This window comes from Aulonocara sp. 'chitande type north' Nkhata Bay, linkage group LG20, assembly GCF_057382095.1.
Source record: "Aulonocara sp. 'chitande type north' Nkhata Bay isolate Kocher_YH1m ecotype deep benthic linkage group LG20, A_spYH_male_GT1.1, whole genome shotgun sequence".
NCBI classification, from domain to species: domain Eukaryota; kingdom Metazoa; phylum Chordata; class Actinopteri; order Cichliformes; family Cichlidae; genus Aulonocara; species Aulonocara sp. 'chitande type north' Nkhata Bay.
The window spans coordinates 21,930,333-21,950,086 of NC_141363.1; the positions used below are offsets into that span (position 1 = coordinate 21,930,333).

The 19,754-nt window shown below is 43.2% G+C and overlaps 1 protein-coding gene across 1 annotated transcript in view; it reads left to right on the forward strand.

Moving 5' to 3' along the window:
- Window positions 1–821: 821 nt before the first annotated feature.
- The window catches only part of plxna3 (plexin A3), a 140,956-nt gene continuing 122,023 nt past the window's right edge, over window positions 822–19,754 (forward strand). Inside the window, exon 1 of the mRNA XM_086276859.1 lies at window positions 822–1,077. The gene's annotated coding sequence lies outside the window, so the exon portion shown is untranslated. The remainder of the gene's footprint in view (window positions 1,078–19,754) is intronic.

The window sequence follows — 19,754 nt, forward strand, 5'->3', positions numbered from 1 at the left end:
GGTGAAGGAGGACAGGCAGAGGTTGGTGTGGCAGACGTGAGCTGGAGGCAGGTGATCTGCTGTGCCGGGCTTTACAGGGTTAAACTTTTTTATTGTTATTTTTCAGTATCTCTCGATGACTCAACACCTGTTGGGAGACGCAGCAGCAATTTTATCATCAGGCACAATGAAATCTCCTGAATGTGTTGCTCAGTTTGTGCGTCTCTCTCTCCATCAGATCGCTCTGCTTCGGTTTCTTCTCACTGCTCTGCTTCTTCCCTCCCTCATTCACACGTCTCAGTTTCTCATTTGTGTTTCTTTATCCCTCTCGTCTCCATGTGTCTTTACACCATCTCTCTTCACTCCCCCATCCCCCCTTTTATTTTGATATGCATCTCCTCACCCCCTCTTTCTCTCTCTTATACATTTGCAGGCTATACATTTCCACCGCACCTCTCTATAGGGCTCTCTCTCACACACAGCACTTATATGTCTCTCTCTCAGTTTCTCTCTCCACATCTGGTTTTGGGAGGAGAAAAACAGCAGATTAAGGAGTTGGACTGAACCATGAGAGGCTTTTCGGAGGGGGTACAACAGCTGGTTTTCAATTAAAAAGACAGCGCGCTCACTGTCCCATTCCTCTCAACGATGCTCGTTTCCTCTCCGCGTTAGCTAACGTCCTCAGAGGAGCACCGAGCCTTTGATAAGCAGATTAATCTATTGATAATTGGTTTAAATGACCGCTTCTAACTGGCCGTATCCCCTCCCAGCTCAGCGCAGAGTGGTACGCTCCAGCTGGGGGGCTGTCTGTGGTGGAGTAGGGGCAGACCGAGCCGAGCCAAGCCGAGGCAGGCTGTGTGTGAATGGGAGACCTCGCCGCGCTCCTGCGCTCTGTGATCTCTGCTCTCTGGATTATTCCTCACTTTTTAAAAACCCGCAGGATTTTGTGGTGACCTGTGCGGGCTCCTCTTGCTGCCTCCAGCTGAGCTTACCTCACTCAGGTTTTATGTGAGGAGAAGAAGAAGAAAGGCAGCAGAAGCGCGTGGGACTGTGTGGATTTAAATAACTGATCGGACTTTTCTGCGCGTCCCTGTGCAGGTAGGTCTGAGGGGTTCCGGAGGGAGTAGGTGGTGTTTGGAGGTGGAGAGGCCGGTGATGTTCTCCGGGTCCGGGCGGCAGATATGGGGGTATCGGGGTGGTGGCGGTTGTGGAGAGGGGTGTATGAGTGTGTGGATGTTTCAGGGGGAAAACGCCTCGCTTGCCCTCCGCATCACCGCTCATCAGCTGCTCCTGCTGCCTGCTTTTCCCCCCTTTCTTTATTTTTTACGCGTGGAAATTTCCTCCTTCTCAATGCTGCGAGTGGGGATGAAGGAGTGGGACTTGGGGGTTGGTTGATACCACAGGTAGGGGCTGCTTTCGCCCTCGGGGTTCGGCCTGTGTTACGGCACCAAGCGGACCGCTTCCCTCTGCGTTTTTCCTCCATTTTAAAGTGCGGAGTTCGGTGCGTAAAAGAGGCGATTTTGAGCTGCAAGTGTGTGTTTTTCTGTGCGTGGTGAAGGGGAGAGTGGTGGGGGAGGCTGAGGAGGAGGAGGAGGGGGTCTGGGAGGTAGCACAGCTCCAGACGCCGATCCATTAAGGAAGAACAAAGGGGGGGAAGGCGGCAGAAAAACGTTCAAAACCGCAGCCGAAACCCCGGAAACGCGTCCGATGATCGCCCCGAACTCTGCGGACGAACCGCCGGCTGCTGCCGAGATCCACGCACCAAATTCGGATTTGTGTTTTTCTGAATCCGCCTTCATCCGACTGCCCATGTGCCGAAGAGCAGCCTCGATCTTCTGGATCAGCCCCCAGCTCTGCTCACGGAACCGAGACCGGCACATTTCTGATCCCGGTTCGGCGAGTTCAGGGTCGGGATTTATTTCAGAGCCGCGATCGTGATGATCTCATTGTGATCGATGTTCTTCCTGACACACTCAAGTCCCACCAGGCTGAAGGTTATCAATCAGAATCCCGACCGAACAGACCGCGCTGATCCTCAAGTAACGTTTGGATCACAGTCCCGGTAAAGGATTGCTGATGTGTTTACAAGTCGATCAATGATGTGATCAGTTTAACAACAAACAGTCCAAATCAGGTTTTCAGGACCAAACGGCCCCAAATAGCGAAAAAATGAGTCGATAACAAAAAGAATGAGTTATTAAAAACGGATTAAAACATAAATTTGCTGCAGAAGAAGAAGAGGAGAAATCAACCTGCACATCAATAATCACACGATCAATAAGTGATGTGATGGGCTGTATGATAATGACTGATTGAATGTAAATGGTGCCAGGAGTAGCAGCAAGTCTCCCCCACATGTGTCCTTACCAAACAGATGTTCAGCTAAACACTGATCCTGTGATCAATAATCTGATCGATGGCACGGGTCAGATTCAGATCAATAATAAAGGAGACAAATTTGAGATTAAATAATGACTCCAAACCTACGTGAAGAAAAGTGCAAAAGCTGATCAGAGATGACGGTGGATTGAGCGCTTTGATCATCAGTTAATCGCATCGATTGATCATTTTAAGCAAACAAACACAAAGAGCTTCTGTTTGAACCGTCGTTCAAGAAGTCGTCTCAGGAGTTTCTTCAGTTTTATGGTGTGTTTTTTCTAACATGTTCCCCATTTCACCAGGACAACAACCAGTTGATTAACCAATATCCCAGATAAACGCATTATCTGCAAAGAGTGAGCTTCAGAAACTTTTCCAGAGAGACATGGATCAGATAACGGCAGCGCACAGAAAATCAAATGGAGATCTCAAATGAATCGTATAAAAAAGTTAAGTTTGAATCAAATATAAAAAGTAACGAGAAAAAAAACAGCTTTAAAGTCCAAACAGCAGATGAATAAAAGCCAAGAAGGTGATGATGACCGCAGCGTGTCCCAGAGTTGAAGATTTTCCATAAATCTGGTCAGAGCTGTAACGACTAGTCCATAAATTTTTAAGGTGATTGGAAAAGAAATGAATCTCCGGTTGTTTTGGTAACAGATTTGACATTTTAAGTTTAACAAAAGTCACGGTTCCATTTGCAGTTTGACTCAAATTAGTGTATTAGTCCTGCCAGGGCTTCAGTCTGCTGGTCCCTCATTATTCCTTCATTACTCTAGACTTAATATGTTTTCCAATGGAGATCTGCATTGACTTTTTCTATGATTTGGAATCTGGCACTTTGGTCTAGAACCTGACCAAGATGAGATGTTTGGTATCAGAACCAATTTTTGTGAGTTAAAAAAATATATTTGATTTCAATATTTCATCTGATTGTGTACACGGGTCACATTTATCTGCTTTTCCATTCACACTATTTGGAATTTTAAGGAATGGAACTGTTTCACTTCACACTGTTTGTCTACATTGTGTGAAACAGCTGTGTTGCCAGTGGCTTTGCAGCAACATGTTCCCCTCCAGTCCAGCAGGTGGCAGTAATCAGGATTGGATTGCTTTTTGCAGATGAGCTCATTGAGCCAATGCTGGAAAATAGACCCTGTGCACGAGAAAATGCTAACTTCCTGGTTTGAGACCGGATGTGGGGTTGTACATTTCCCGTAGCTTTACTTTGCGGTCAATCGCTACTGCGATGATATACTCAAAAACGGAAAGATCGCGTTAAGTTACAAAGAGCAGAAGGTGGGAACGCTCACCGCTGCTGTGTCATAAAAAAATCTAATGATCAATTTTGACGTTTAAAGCGTTTAGATCGATCAGTTGTTTACATCACTCAACACAAGCAGAACTGCCTCACTGCATGCAGAAGACACATCGTCCACATTCAGAAGCACATCTCTGTATAGTGACTGGTCTTATGATCTAAACAGGCCAATGTTCAGCATTCAAACTACAGGTGAAGAATAGTCAAACCAGATGTTTCCCCATTATGTCGAGATCAGCTAGTCCAGTACACACACACACAGCATGTTAACAAACCGTGAAAAAAGCCACACAAAAAAATGAATGACTGCTGGTAAGGGTTTCTATACCTTAGTATTTACGAAGGTATGTTGTGACTTACCTTCAAAATTATAGTCATCCCTCACTATAACGCGGTTCACCTTTCACCTCGATGTTTCACAGATTTTTTAGCTCAAGTTTGCATGCTTATTTTTACGTCACATTGTGTCCTGCGCCCTGATCGTTGCAGACGATCTCCTCCGTTACGTCTCTTCTGTACAGCATAGAATCGCTGCATCGATCGCTCGCAGTGTGACTCTGAAGTGCAGTACTGTATGTCCACGATGTCCATGAAACGTTTTGCACCATCAAAAAATAAAATTGGCTACTTGATTTCACCTCTCGCTGGTTATTTTTAGAACCTAACACCCGTGATAAACGAGGGACCGCTGAGAAATATAACATTTGAATCCAGTTTCTCTTTTGCTCTGAGGCGCGGGGAAAAAATATCGACAAGTCGATGAACATCATTTACAGATATATTGGGCAAATGCCCAAGACATCTATAGAAATGTAAATCACCGCTTGATTCATTCATTTGCTTAACTTGTTTTGGGCCATAAACAAGGCGCGAATAGGACACCGGAAACAAAGCTCCCCACAGGAGTTTCCGCGCCGGAAGTAGCATATGCTAACGTGCATATAGTCTATAGACTAGCAGTGACAGAAAAGCGGATTCCCGACTGCTCTGAACATCGTACTCGTTGATTTTTCGTTACATGCACATGAAGAACGGGTGCAGCCCCTCAGCTGGCTTTTGGAAGTTGACCAATCAGAAGAAACTGGGCTTTTAGAATGGAGGGGAGGTTAAAAAGACAGGAATTAAACTGGCTGGCTATCTTGCTGCTGCTCCGATCTCAATCTCACTGTCTGAGTAGTTTCTGTAAAGTATTTTTCAGTTGTTTTCAAAAATGGTCCTCTGAGAAACATCACTCAGCTGATCTCCATCATCACGCTCTATTCAGCAAATGCTCACAGCTGCCCAACCCAACGAAGGACCTCAATAAGAACTGATGATGAATTTTAAGTACTGGAGTAATCACTAAGTTAAAGCACTTGTTAGCATGTTACTGTGGCCAGAAGCAGCAATGATGAATCTAGAAGCGAGGAGGAAGCTGCAAAGGTAAAAGAAGAACGCACAGCTTAGCTCAGAGAGTAGATATGACCGTGCAAACCGCAGGAACACGCAAAGAAGTTCTAAAACATAAACGTGGATCAGATCCATGTGCCTATCGCACTTCACTTAGTTCAGCAGAACTAATGACATTCCCATCAGCCTCAGCTCCACTTTATGTTTAGCGCCATTTTACAGATGTCCTCCATTTTTTTTTAATCTATATGCAGCCTGTAGTTTTACTCGCCATCCAAATAACTCCAAACTCTTGCTCTCTATCAAACGGTGACTCACTGCAGCGCTGGACAAACGTCTACGTCTACTTGTGAAAGACGTTCATGTCGAGGCAGGTGGGGATTTTAATGATTCCTGCAGCTGCTTTCACTCACAGAGGGGCGGGAAACATGCCTCTTTGGAGCAAAACAAATGACTTTAAAACGAGGCAAAGACACCACGGAGTAAATCAGACTGTTATAACTCGCTATTGCAGCTCATTAATTCTTGTTCTCAGCCTTTTTGAGATGAAACACTTTTTAAAATAAACACTGGGCTGGAACAGCTCGAATTATTTGATTAGATTCTTTAGCTCGTCACTAAAATCAGCTTTTATTGTGCTTAAAGCAGGTTCTGTGTAACAAATAAAACTTTTTTTTAGCTGAGTTATTTGGTGTAAAATGAGAAAACATGGGACAACATCCTGGTGTTTAAGGTGATGGTCCAGTATCAACATGAAGCTTAACAAAAAACAAGCCAACAACTAATTGTTGTGGCATGTTTTGTGCAAAAAGACTTAATTGTGTATTCATTTAGTAAAAATCACTCTAAATGCCACTCTGCTCTTAATAATACAGCCCAGTACTGTGAGCTGAGTCATAGTTTTGGGATGGTAATGGTATAAAATGTCCGAAAGGCACCAAATGTTTGTTTTTCCTGAATCATTCACACAAAACACAAAACTGCTGGCTAAGGGTAAACGTAAATTCAGTAAAATCATAATTCACGTCGGCAGTAATGACACCCGGTTACGCCAATCGGAGGTCACTAAAATCAATATTGAATCGGTGTGCAACTTTGCCAAAACAATGTCGGACTCTGTAGTTTTCTCTGGTCCCCTCCCCAATCAGACCAGGAGTGACATGTTTAGCCGCATGTTCTCCTTAAATTGCTGGCTGTCTGAGTGGTGTCCCAGAAACGATGTGGGCTTCATAGATAATTGGCAAACCTTCTGGAGGAAACCTGGTCTTGTTAGGAGAGACGGCATCCATCCCACTTTGGATGGAGCAGCTCTCATTTCTAGAAATATGGACAAATTTATTAAACCCCCCAAAATATGACTATCCAGAGTTGGGACCAGGAAGCAGAGTTGCAGTCTTACACGCTTCTCTGCAGCTTCTCTCCTCCTGCTACCCCCCCAAAAACCCATCTCCATAGAGACTGTGTCAGCTTCCAAAAAGACAAAAAACAAACTAAAAACCAGCAACAAACAACTTAAACATAAACAATCACAAAGAAAGAACAATACAGTATCCACATCTGAACCAAAGAGTAAAACAGTGAAATGTGGATTATTAAATATTAGGTCTCTCTCCTCCAAGTCTCTGTTAGTACATGACTTAATAATTGATCAACAAATTGATTTACTCTGCCTTACAGAAACCTGGTTGCAGCAGGATGATTATGTTAGTTTAAATGAATCAACACCCCCGAGCCATTCTAACTACCAGAAATCTCGAAGCACAGGCCGAGGGGGCGGTGTGGCAGCAATTTTTCACACCAGCCTATTAATTAATGAAAGACCAAGACAGACTTTTAATTCATTTGAAAGCCTGATGCTTAACATTGTCCACCCCTGCTGTGAAACTCAGAAACCAGTCTTACTTGTTATCATCTATCGTCCACCTGGGCCTTACACAGAGTTTCTGTCTGATTTCTCAGACTTTATATCTAATTTAGTTCTGAGCTCAGATAAAATAATTATTGTGGGTGATTTTAACATCCATGTAGATGCTAAAAATGACAGCCTCAACATGGCATTTAATCTGTTATTAGACTCAATTGGTTTCTCTCGAAATGTAAAAGAACCCACCCACCACTTTAATCACACTCTAGATCTTGTTTTAACATATGGCATCGAACCTGAACATTTAACAGTGTTTCCTGAAAACCCTCTCCTGTCTGATCATTTCCTGATAACATTTACTTTTACAATAATTGATTACACAGCGGTGAAGAGTAGACTTTATCAAAGTAGATGTCTTTCTGAAAGCACTGTAACTAAGTTTAAGAATATAATCCACCCACTGTTATCATCTCCAATGCCCTGTACCAACACAGAGCAAAGCAGCTATCTGAACGCTACCCCAACAGAGGTCGATTATCTTGTTAATAATTTCACCTCCTCACTACGTACGACTCTGGATACTGTAGCTCCTGTGAAAACTAAGGCCTCAAATCAGAAGTACCTGACTCCGTGGTATAATTCTGAAACACGTACCCTAAAGCAGATGACTCGTAATCTGGAGAGGAAATGGCGTGTCACAAATCTAGAGGATCATCATTTAGCCTGGAGAAATAGTTTGCTGCTTTATAAGAAAGCCCTCCGCAAAGCCAGAACATCTTACTATTCATCACTGATTGAAGAAAATAAGAACAACCCCAGGTTTCTCTTCAGCACTGTAGCCAGGCTGACAAAAAGTCAGAGCTCTTTTGAGCCAACCATCCCTTTAACGTTAACTAGTAATGACTTCATGAACTTCTTCACAAATAAAATTGTTATCATTAGAGAAAAAATTACCAATAATCATCCCACAGATGTAATATTATCTACAGCTACTCTTAGTACCATTGATATTAAGTTAGACTCTTTTTCTCCAATTGATCTTTCTGAGTTAACTTCAATAATTACTTCCTCCAAACCCTCAACGTGTCTTTTAGACCCCATTCCTACAAAACTGCTCAAAGAAGTCCTGCCATTAATTAATTCTTCGATCTTAAATATGATCAACCTATCTCTAATAATCGGCTATGTACCACAGGCCTTCAAGCTGGCTGTAGTTAAACCTTTACTCAAAAAGCCATCTCTAGACCCAGCAGTCTTGGCTAATTATAGGCCAATCTCCAACCTTCCTTTCATATCAAAAATCCTTGAAAGAGTAGTTGTCAAACAGCTAACAGATCATCTGCAGAGGAATGGTTTATTTGAAGAGTTTCAGTCAGGTTTCAGAGCTCAGCACAGCACAGAAACAGCTTTAGTGAAGGTTACAAATGATCTTCTTATGGCCTCTGACAGTGGACTCATCTCTGTGCTTGTCCTGCTAGACCTCAGTGCAGCGTTCGATACTGTTGATCATAATATCCTATTAGAGCGATTAGAACATGCTGTAGGTATTACAAGTACTGCACTGCAGTGGTTTGTATCATATCTATCTAATAGACTCCAATTCGTGCATGTAAATGGAGAGTCCTCTTCACACACTGAGGTTAATTATGGAGTTCCACAGGGTTCAGTGCTAGGACCAATTCTGTTTACATTATACATGCTTCCCTTAGGCAGTATCATTAGAAGACATAGCATACATTTTCACTGCTATGCAGATGACACCCAGCTCTATCTGTCCATGAAGCCAGATAACACACACCAATTAGTTAAACTGCAGGAATGTCTTAAAGACATAAAGACCTGGATGGCCGCTAACTTTCTGCTTCTTAATTCAGATAAAACTGAGGTTATTGTACTCGGCCCTGAAAATCTTAGAAATATGGTATCTAATCAGATTCTTACTCTGGATGGCATTACCTTGGCCTCCAGTAACGCGGTGAGGAACCTTGGAGTCATTTTTGACCAGGACATGTCCTTCAATGCACATATTAAACAAATATGTAAGACTGCTTTCTTCCATTTGCGCAACATCTCTAAAATTAGAAATATCCTGTCTCAGAGTGAGGCTGAAAAACTAGTTCATGCATTTATTACTTCCAGGCTGGACTACTGTAATTCATTATTATCAGGATGTCCAAAAAACTCACTGAAAAGCCTTCAGCTAATCCAAAATGCTGCAGCAAGAGTCCTGACAGGGACTAGAAAGAGAGAGCATATTTCTCCTGTTTTGGCTTCCCTTCATTGGCTTCCTGTTAAATCCAGAATTGAATTCAAAATCCTGCTCCTCACATACAAGGTCTTAAATAATCAGGCCCCATCTTATCTTAATGACCTTGTAGTACCATATCACCCTATTAGAGCGCTCCGCTCTCGCTCTGCAGGCCTACTTGTTGTTCCTAGAGTATTTAAAAGTAGAATGGGAGGGAGAGCCTTCAGTTTTCAGGCCCCTCTTCTGTGGAACCAGCTTCCAGTTTGGATTCGGGAGACAGACACTATCTCTACTTTTAAGATTAGGCTTAAAACTTTCCTTTTTTCTAAAGCATATAGTTAGGGCTGGACCAGGTGACCCTGAATCCTCCCTTTGTTATGCTGCAATAGATGTAGGCTGCCGGGGGATTCCCATGATGCATTGAGTTTTTCCTTTCCAGTCACCTTTCTCACTCACTATGTATTAATAGACCTCTCTGCATTGAATCATATCTGTTATTAACCTCTGTCTCTCTTCCACAGCATGTCTTTATCCTGTCTTCCTTCTCTCACCCCAACCGGTCGCAGCAGATGGCCGCCCCTCCCTGAGCCTGGTTCTGCCGGAGGTTTCTTCCTGTTAAAAGGGAGTTTTTCCTTCCCACTGTCGCCAAAGTGCTTGCTCATAGGGGGTCATATGATTGTTGGGTTTTTCTCTGTATCTATGAAGCGCCTTGAGGCGACTTTTGTTGTGATTTGGCGCTATATAAATAAAATTGAATTGAATTGAATTGAAAATGCGGAAGCAGAAACATTGGAAGTAAAACTTTAATGTTCCTTACAGGTGCGTGTAGATGAAGCACAGCTGGATGCAGCTGCACGAATGCCAAACGACTCCAGATCCTCTGGAGGAAACGTGCTTTTCACATTTCGCTCGGCCTCTCTGTTACTGTAACGTCCTCTTTGTGATTGTAATACATCTCGTAAAGTTGCAGTTTTCCTGCTGTGAAGCTGCAACATGTTTCCAGACCGAGCTTCACTTTCCTGCCTGCTGCTTTATCTCGGCATCACTTTTTCCATTTGTGTGTGTGTGTGTCCAGTCAGCAGGCACCTCTGGAGCTAATCTACCTTCGCTTTGGGATACAGTTCAGCTCCAGAGGGAGTTGAACTACCAACCCTGGAGCCTATAAGACACGCACAGAGTGCAGTACAAATGTGTGTGCGCTTTTGAAAGTCCATAGCAGGTTTCATTTTCAAGTTGGCGTCTCAGGAATGCAATAGGAGATGATATGTTGGACTTGTTGCAATTTTTATCTGTTTAGTTAACATCATGTTCATTTTTTTCCACTGAGATAATATTTTAATGCAAAAAATAAGGTTTCGATGTTCACTCACGAGGAGGTCTGCTGCCCTAACTGCTCTGAAATGATTACATGTTGTTCCATGCTGTAACATGCCAGCTGTACCCGGATCAGTTTGCACTGGAGATAATTTTTGTTCATTTATTTAAAGGTTTGTTTTTGTAATTCCTCTCAGTCAGGTTTAGACAAAAACGTCCAACACCAGGGGGCGGTGTTTTCAGACGTACGCTGATCTTTTTAACGTTTCTTTATTATTTTTTTACTCTAATTTCCTCATCAGGTTTGTCTTTTGGGGGCTCCAGTTAGGGCTGGGCGATATGGCCTAAAAGTCATATCGCGATATAATTTGAAGCATGTGCGGTAACGATATATATCGCGATATATTCTTTTCTTCTGTATAACGTATTTCCCACACTATAAGCACACTTAAAATCCTTTAATTTTCTGAAAAATCGAGAGTGTGCCCTTATGTATGAATTCTGGTTGTGCTTACTGACCGCGAACTGATTTGGGCAGAAATCTGTTAAAAAATGTTTTAGTACAACTTTGGTAAGCCGCACTGCTCGATGGATTGTCAGAGCATTACGGCTGCCGTAGTGAGGAGCTTCACGGAGTAATCTGGGTCCAAAACTCCGTCCGCTTCAGGTCCCAAAGTCAAACGAACACTGAGAGTTAAAAACGGTCTAAATTCTTTCATCTTTAATTAAATCATCAGCATTGCTGCTTTATCAGGTGTAACAATTAAGTTTAACATCCAGGCATCCATGAAAACAGAAGTTATTAAATTTAACAGAGTTAGAAGTTAACAGGAAGTTAGCTCGCTAGTTTCCACCTAAACATGACATACCATGTTCTGACTGAGAGATTTTTGAAACTAATTCAAACGTACAGCTCTGCTACCACTTCCAATATAAATGAAGACCAAAAACTAAACAGCAGTGGCATTTGTAGGGTTACTGAAGTTGGACTACCTGGTATATAATGTTGTGCTACGTGATTGCTAGCGACACAGCTATGTTAGCATAACATTAGCACAGTGAAGCTGGAGGATGAAGCTAACTTTTTTCCACTCAATAAAAGTTAACATGAGGGATTCTGGTGGTCAGGGACAAATGCAATCACATAGCAGGATGCTGTACACGGGCCAAACTTCAGTCAGGAGAACAACTGAGAGCATTCATCCACAATACGAGGTTAGTTATTAATATACTGCAACAACATGGGACTAGAACAGCTGCGAGAGAATTCAACATTAATGAATCAATGTTACGGAAGTGGAGGAAGCACAGTTTTTGGCTTTCCCCATATTTCAAAAGTGCTTCATCTCTTTGCTATGACTGTCGCCCGGAATAATTTGCAGATGATAATGGTTTTAGCCGCTGCGAAACAGGTGCAGCTTAATGACATCATCAACATGCACTGTCGCGATAGAGTGGTATAGTCAAAATCTCTATCGCTGGCCAAATTTATATAGTTTCTATCGTATATCGTTTATATTGCCCACACCTAGCTCCAGTTATAAGTAAGAAAGTGCTGTTAATGACTTGCTGGGCTGACCTGTGCCACCTTATGGTAGAAACCGGTATTACACAAAAGTACAGCCAGGCCCAAGTTCAACTTTAGCTGATAGCGCTTCATCACCACACACAGATGTCATCGTTTCTTCACATAGTGATTACACCGTTAGTTACATTTGGAAGGTTTTACACTATTTTCAAACACGGCGCTACCACTCTTGACTGGCATCTAATCTCATCATGCCAGTCATGCTTTACTGGACAGATGTTTTCAGTTTTTAATGTTTTATGACTGTCAAACAGCTTCTAGGTGTGTTATTGGCAGAGTTATGGTTTTGCATCTTACCTGGAAAGATGCATCCTTCAAAAACAGAAACAGTTACAAAATTTATGATTGAATGACAACTTGAACATCTGAAAATCATTCCTAAAAAGCAAATGCAGTTACTTCCTAAAGGGATTATTTAAGTAAACTACTCATGACTTTATCTTCTGCAAATATTTTATTTACAAAGTCATAAAGCATAAAGCTGGGTCTTCACAGAGACTCTTATCCCGTGGTTCGAAGGACTCCAACTCCACCCTTTTGGACTGCAGCCACTGATCATGGTCTTTGTCCTGCTTGCACAGTTCTCCACCTGCTGAGGGTTCTCCTTGGAGTGGAGCTCCAGCTCACAGCGGAAGGAGCGGAAGGAGGACTTCTCCCATCAGCTGCAGTAGAAAGGGTGGAGCTGGAGTCCATGGAGGATTGCTACAACAGTGAACTAAGCAGTGACCAAGTCATCTACTGATAAATTAATCAGAGGTGGCGATTCGCTGCAAACATAGTAAACTGGTAAAAGTCTCAGTCTGAGGGGCTGGTTTGACTCGTTTCGTGGATAAACTGCATAATTTCTGTTATTCTAACATTTTTAAGGCAAAACATTTAATTGATTAACTGAAGAAATAACTTGCCATCTTAGTGATGTTGATTCTGGCTGCTGGCCTAAAATCACTGTTCAAGTGAAGAGGTCAGAGGTCACAGCTGTCTGCCTCCGCAGGAGGACTGCTTTTGGTCTGGCTCGTTCACGCAGTATTTAGTCATGATTAAATCTGTTTGAAAGGACGTCACAGACACGGCTGCCTTTGAACGCGTTTGCGGCGAGTCGTATTTTGCATCGGTCGTCTCACGTTCTTTGTGGAAACATTTGCGTCTGTCTGTTTGGTTGAGCTCCCAGTTACTGGCTGCAATCTGCAGTGATTTGTTGTCCAGTGTTTGAGTGCTGCCATAGCCGTGGAGTGGAATGAAGACGGACGCCGAGTCGGCACTTCATTAAAAAAGCGTAAATATTTGGATCGTTACTTGACGCGCAGCTGTAGTCCTTCAGGTGAAGGGCTGTTTTTATCCTGCTATTGGAAATCCATCAGTGTGTCTTATTATGGAGCATTGATTTGATATGAGTGTGTCTGTGTGTGTGTATTTGACCTCTTGTGCGTTCTTAATTATCCTTTTGTCGAAATCAGGTCACAGTGTCACCTGCAGCGGCGTGTTTTTGTGTGTGTTAGACATCAGAGCGGGCAGACGTGTGGAAATTAATCCAGAGCGCTTTGTCTCCCTGTAACACACGCCATTGTTTGTTAATGTACAATTTGAGTCTAAAAACTCGCACTCTGTCACATTGAGTCATTGGCAGAGTCAGCGCTGAGAGAACGCTGAGTCAGCAGAGCGAGACGGACCCTGATATGATATTTCTGCCGGCAGCGTTTCACCTCTGACTCTGTCTGTGAAGACGTTTTACAGCCAGACCAGCCGGTCCTGCTGCTGCGATGATGTCATCTTTCTGTGCACCAGCGTGTACTTCAAACTGATTCTATCTGAAACCTCAGTTTCAGATCCTCCCCAGTACCCGTCCTAATGAGATAAACATATCAAAGTTAGTCGGCCTCTTATGTTCCAGTCGTGGATGCTCATACTAAGCATGACCAGAGTCTCAAATAAATGAGATCAGTGTACGTACGCCTAATCCCAGAATGTTCTTACTGCTGTTACCAAGAGCTTTTTTCTATTCTTGGGAATATATGATGTCATAGATAGAGGATTTCCTTATCATCGTCATCTCAGCACAGTGGCCCCGCCCACCTGCTGTTCAAACCTTCTGTTTAGGTGAAGGTTGGCTTAAAGGGACGGCAGAGCTGCTAATCTCATCGTACTGAAGCTGGTGTTAAATTGCTAAAATGTATTTTTACACCTTTTTCTTGACGAAAACTAAATAAATTTTTTTAGTTTTCACAAATATGTATGTTAACACATATAATTAAGTCCATCAAGGATTTTTAACAGTGAGGGCATGACGGTGCACTTTTAGTCCCGCCCCCTCACAGCTACAATACCGTGGGTTTGAATCCAGTGGCCTGCTGGGGCCTTTCTGTGTGCAGTGGGTACGTTCCCCCCGTGTATGTATGAACTCCAGCTTCCTCCCACAGTCCAAAGACGTACGCATCAGGTTATTTGGTGATTCTAAATTGGTTGTAGGTGTGAAACTGAGAGTGAATGGTTGTCTTTTATTCTGTCTCAGCCTTGTGGCAGACTGGCAGCCTATCAGGATGTGCCCTGCCTCTCGCCTTGTGACGGCACAGTCATAACTCTGAAGTGGAAAAGAGGTGGATGGATTTTAAACTCACTCCCACAAAGGATAACAAGAAGTCAGAAGCAAACGCACAACAGAAGCTTCCGTGTGTGTAAATAGGGAACTCGTTGAAGTGCCTATAGGATTTCTTTGTGGCTTGCTTCATGCCTTAAACCAAAATAAATGCTGTATAGGGTCCCATTCATGCTGGAGTGCCTCCTGTGGAACAGGAAGTCCACAGAATGGCAGTTCTTGAAGTAGCGGTGTTGTTTGGGGAGGGTGACTGAAAGGTAGAGAAGCTGAAATGGCTTGTTGCAGACAGAGGATGGATTCAGGAGCAGCAGAGCGGTGTAGGATGAAGAAAGGCTGCTTAGAACTGCTGCAGCAGAGTCGAAGAATAAAACACACGGAGCCTTTTTAAAGTGTCGAAGGAAAAAAAATACTTATGAAGTCGTAAAAGTCTGATGCATTACTCATGAATTTGTTAGATTATCAGTCCTGATACACTGGCAGCTTTTCATGCAGCAGGTGTATTTTAACTGCTTTATAATCAGTTAGTTAGTTTAGTCCAAGGTTTTACAGCCTCAGGGCCGGCTCAGTGTTGACTTTGGCTCCTGGAGTCGATTCACTTTTCCTCACATAGCGTTTAGCACCTCTCCGCTGAAGAGCAGCAGCTTGCTCACTGAAATCCTCTTTCCTGTCTGTTTGAACACGGACGTGAACGCAGCCACGATTTAAACAGAGCAGTTCACTTGTTTCTGGAACCGTCTCACTCCTTCGGATGGCAACGTGAAAGATTTACGACAGAAACGTTAACGTCACCTGACGACGAGCCACCGGCCATCCACGCTGCTGCCTGCGCCTGTTTTTAATGCTGATTGTCTAATATTTTGTGGTAATGTGTAGATGAGTGTAGTTAGTTCATCAGTTTCCTCCTAGAGCCACCAGCTTCATTAGAGACGGATGCTAAGAGCTTCTTTTTGTGCAGCAGTTCAGACAAATGTGCTGAGGACGAGGAGGAAGCTGCAGGCTGTGATTTCACAAACGCTGCAGACGCATTAAACACAAATTACTTGAATTGTTAGTCATCATTTAGTTTTATAGTTGTTGCTGTTTGAAAATGTTCATAAACATTTTTATCATAGTTTTTATTGACCAAAGTCGCTCAATTCCACAGCCTAACTGGAACAACAGGGATAGATTTTCTCTAATTAGTCTGCAAATAGTGCAAAGTGACCCTGTCAGTGAGCTCTGCACAAGTTTGATGGTTTGTACAATAACTTCATGAGCTATTCATGATCTCATGCTCCGTTTTGAAGGCTTGTAGTATAAACTTGTGCTCGGCCTCTTTGTGTCGTGTCAGCTTTTCAACAGCTGAGAAGAACATTTATTTGTCTTGATAAAAAGAAGCGAACCTGCAGCTGAACGGTGTTAAAATACGTGTCGGTCTCTAATCTGCTCGCGAGGAATTTAGTTTATATAAGAAGTACACACCCTGTTCTAATCAATGAATTGTAAATCTAAACTGTGTTTGAATAAAGGAGCCGTTGTCCACACCGGGCTAAATCCGATTGCCAAACATTGGAATATTTGGAGTATTTGTGTTTGTCACATCTGGTCTTTCACCATCAGGAGGGTTTCACTTCACTTCATTTCACTGCTATCAGATCTGACACAACAAGGCACGATTCATAGGCAGCCTCTTATCCGATGTGATGGCTTCACCGGTCTAAAACACATACTGGTGTCCTTGTTAGAACCCCGTGTTCCCAGACCCGCAAACATTCAACCTGAACCCGATCCTTCCCTAAACTCTGAAACCATTTAAATAGTGCCCACTTTCCACTCGTGCCCTGATGACAGGACTAAAATGGACAAGGGTCCTCACAAAGCTAGGCACACAAGTACAAACGCACACTCTCAGGATGAGCTGAGGAACAGGCAGGAAACAATCAGCTGAGGCTATTGGTTTCCTCCCTCGATGCCTCCTGACCTCTAGCAGCTGGATGTGTGCGGTCATGTGTGATTTGGCCTTAGAGAGGCCAGGGTCAAAGACATACATGTGACTTTCTGTCCGTGTGTGTGTGTGTGTTTGTAGCCGTATGTACATTTACTCATGTTCTTTACTTAAGTCCTAATGACCTTTTCGTGTTTCTCTTTCACATTTAGCTTCAGCTGCATTTGTCCGACTGCTTCTACTCTCCAAACCATCTCACACTGATGCATTTAAAACAGAGTGAAACACTCAAAACAAGCAGAAGTGAAAGTGAGAAATTAAAAGTGTTTTGAGCAGTTCTCGTGTAAAAATGTTCCACATTATGATTTCAACATCTCATGTGTTCATTTCCAGTTTTGATAAGTTTCACACAGTTGTGAAAGAGGCTCTTTGAACTCTTGGAAGCTGATTCAGGTTAAAAAAATGTACAAAAATTTTAAAGGAACAAAAACAAAACCCAGAAGAAGACAGCTGCCGTTCCTCTTGTTGTCACCCTGAACTCTCTAAAGCCAGTCTTTCTTGTAACTGTTTCAGTGTTCAGTTCTTCAGGTTTCTCGAAGGATCCCGCGCTGCTTCGATAGTTTTGAGGTCAGGGCTCTGGGGAGGCCAGTCCACACCGTGCTTTTTACTGCACCAGCAGTGCGTTTGGATCGTTACATTTCTGAAAAACGAAGCTGCTCCCAGTCAGATGTTTTGCACGTGGTGGTTCAAAATCAACTAAAAATGTTCACATTTAGATTCTTCCCTCCGTCAGACGTGTTGCTGCTTATCAAATTAACGGTTCTGCAGTTGTTGTCATCGCTACACCTGTCTGTGAAGGATGGTGTGAATTAGAAGTGAGAGTCAAATTCCTGCATTGTGTTCGAACTTTCACTGAACTGCTGCAACATCCTGCATGTTTCTGTGCATTCCTGTGAATCTTTGAATCATTGGAGTCCAAGGTTAAATACAAGTGTGTGTGCGCACGAGTGATTTCACATCCCGTGTGTGGAGGGGGGGGCATCGCTCTGCAGCTGCCGAGTCTTAGAAATGTTTTATGAACCAACAGGGACACTGTGTGTGTGTGTGTGTGTGTGTGTGTGTGTGTGTGTGTGCATTCAGGGTGGTGTCCAACAGTCAACATTACAGCTCTTTCAGGCCATTAAAGGAGCATAACACTGTTTTGCCTCCTGATTGAGCACAAATCACAGAGTTTCCACTCCTGTGATGTTTTTCCAGGACTTTTCAGATCGATTTCTCGGAAACGTATAAACCCAGATACAAATGCTTCATAGGACTGTAAAGTAAAGGCTTTTATTTCATCAGTTTCTTCTCTTATCGTCTGTTTAGACTTGAACACGAACTCCTTGGCGCTTGTCGTCTCTGTTTTAGTTCTTTTAAGCCATTAAAAGTGAGCTAAAGTGTCCCTGAGCTCCAACACTGATGTTATCCTGACAAATATTTAGGTCCGGTGTTCGCAACACGTCGAGATAAGCTGCGGAGGGCTGAGTGGGCCTCTGATGTTCAGATTCGCCGCGTGTTGTGATCCGCAGATCTTCTTGTGACAAATTGTAATTCCTGTAAAGTCGGATGTGAACAAAGGTTCGTGTTTAGGTGTGTTACACTCGTGAAAGCGGCAGACACGATGGCTCCTCTGTGCACGAGTGAAAGGGTTATTCTTGGGTATATGAGACATGAAGAACAGGTTTTATCAGCAAGAAAGCTGCGATAACATCACAACTGTACTCATATTTATCTGTTGGGCTGATTTTCTAATCTGCACCTGGTTACCGAGCTCGCCGTTGGAGCAGCTGGCAGTCGGGTTTAAGTTGCAGTCCTATTTTAAACCTCGCTCCCCGTGCGCTCTGCAGAGAAGGGCTGGAACGCGTAAAAGCATTCTTCTTCCTCCTCTCGCTGCAAAACGAGACACTTAAACGCATAAACTGCCCACTTTTGAAAATGCATTAGTTGCTAAGTTACAGCACCTTTAAATGAGGATGTTTTGAAATCAGAAAACGGACAGAAGAAGCATGCAGAAGCTGCAGAGAAACAGATCCAGCGCTTTCTCCATTTTCACTTTCCTTTTCTTCCTCGCTCTTGTGTTTGTGTATTTTGGTTTGAAATGATGCTGTTACAGCAGCGAATGCTCGTCTTAAGAGCTGGCAGTGTTTAAATAAAGAGGTGAGCATGTAAAGCCTGTGAGCTCAAAGCTCAAGCCTCAGACTGCTCGTTTGTGTGTACTTGCATTAGTTTCTTTCTTCTTTATTTAACACTGGACTTAAAGTACATTTATTCTGCTCATTTCCAGCTCCGTGTTTTTTATTCTCGGACTCCACTGGAGTAGATTTACATCATTCTCCGTTCAGCGTCGGCTTGGTGCAGCCCTGCAGTTCATCCTTTGAAACGAGTCTTTATGTTTTCAGTTTTAGCTCTTCTTTTTTTTCTTTTTAAATCTCCTCTTTAAGGTGACCTTCCTTGAAGCCCACAATTTTCCCAGATTACCTGTCGCTCTCCTGGCTTCAGCAGACAGAACCAAGTGCATCCTGCTTTTAAAGGGGAAAAAACAACTATAATAATCAACCGTGGCTAGAAAACCTTCACTGGATTCTGTAATTCGAACAATATTTTTCAACATTTTTTTCCAGTTACATTAAAAAATAGTAATTGGGAAAAGTAGATTTCTCCTTCTTGGTTAAAAACGGTATTTTTGTCAAATCCATCCGTGCATGTTTCAGCTCGTATCTGATCCGGACTGTGAGAGCGGATGGCACGAACATTTGCAGCAACAAAGATTACAGCAGGACGTCTTTGTTGGCTAATTATTACGCTCATTAGCCGCTTATTGTGGGACATAATTGTGGATTTTGTTTTTTAATCTCAAGCTGTGTCAAACGGTTCCTGTATGCAGGGCTGTATCAGGTGACCCCGAACCTTCCCTTAATTGCTGCTATAGGTTCAGGCTGCTGGGAATTTCCCATCATCCTCTGAGCACTTCTCCCCCCTCCTTTCACTGCTGCATGTCATGAACTTCTGTCTGTAGTTTGTGTTTTGTCCTTGTGTCTCTGTGCTCTCCTCTTCCTTCCACTCACCCACCCACCCCCACCCCACCTTCGGCTGTTCGCAGCACATGGCTGCCCGTC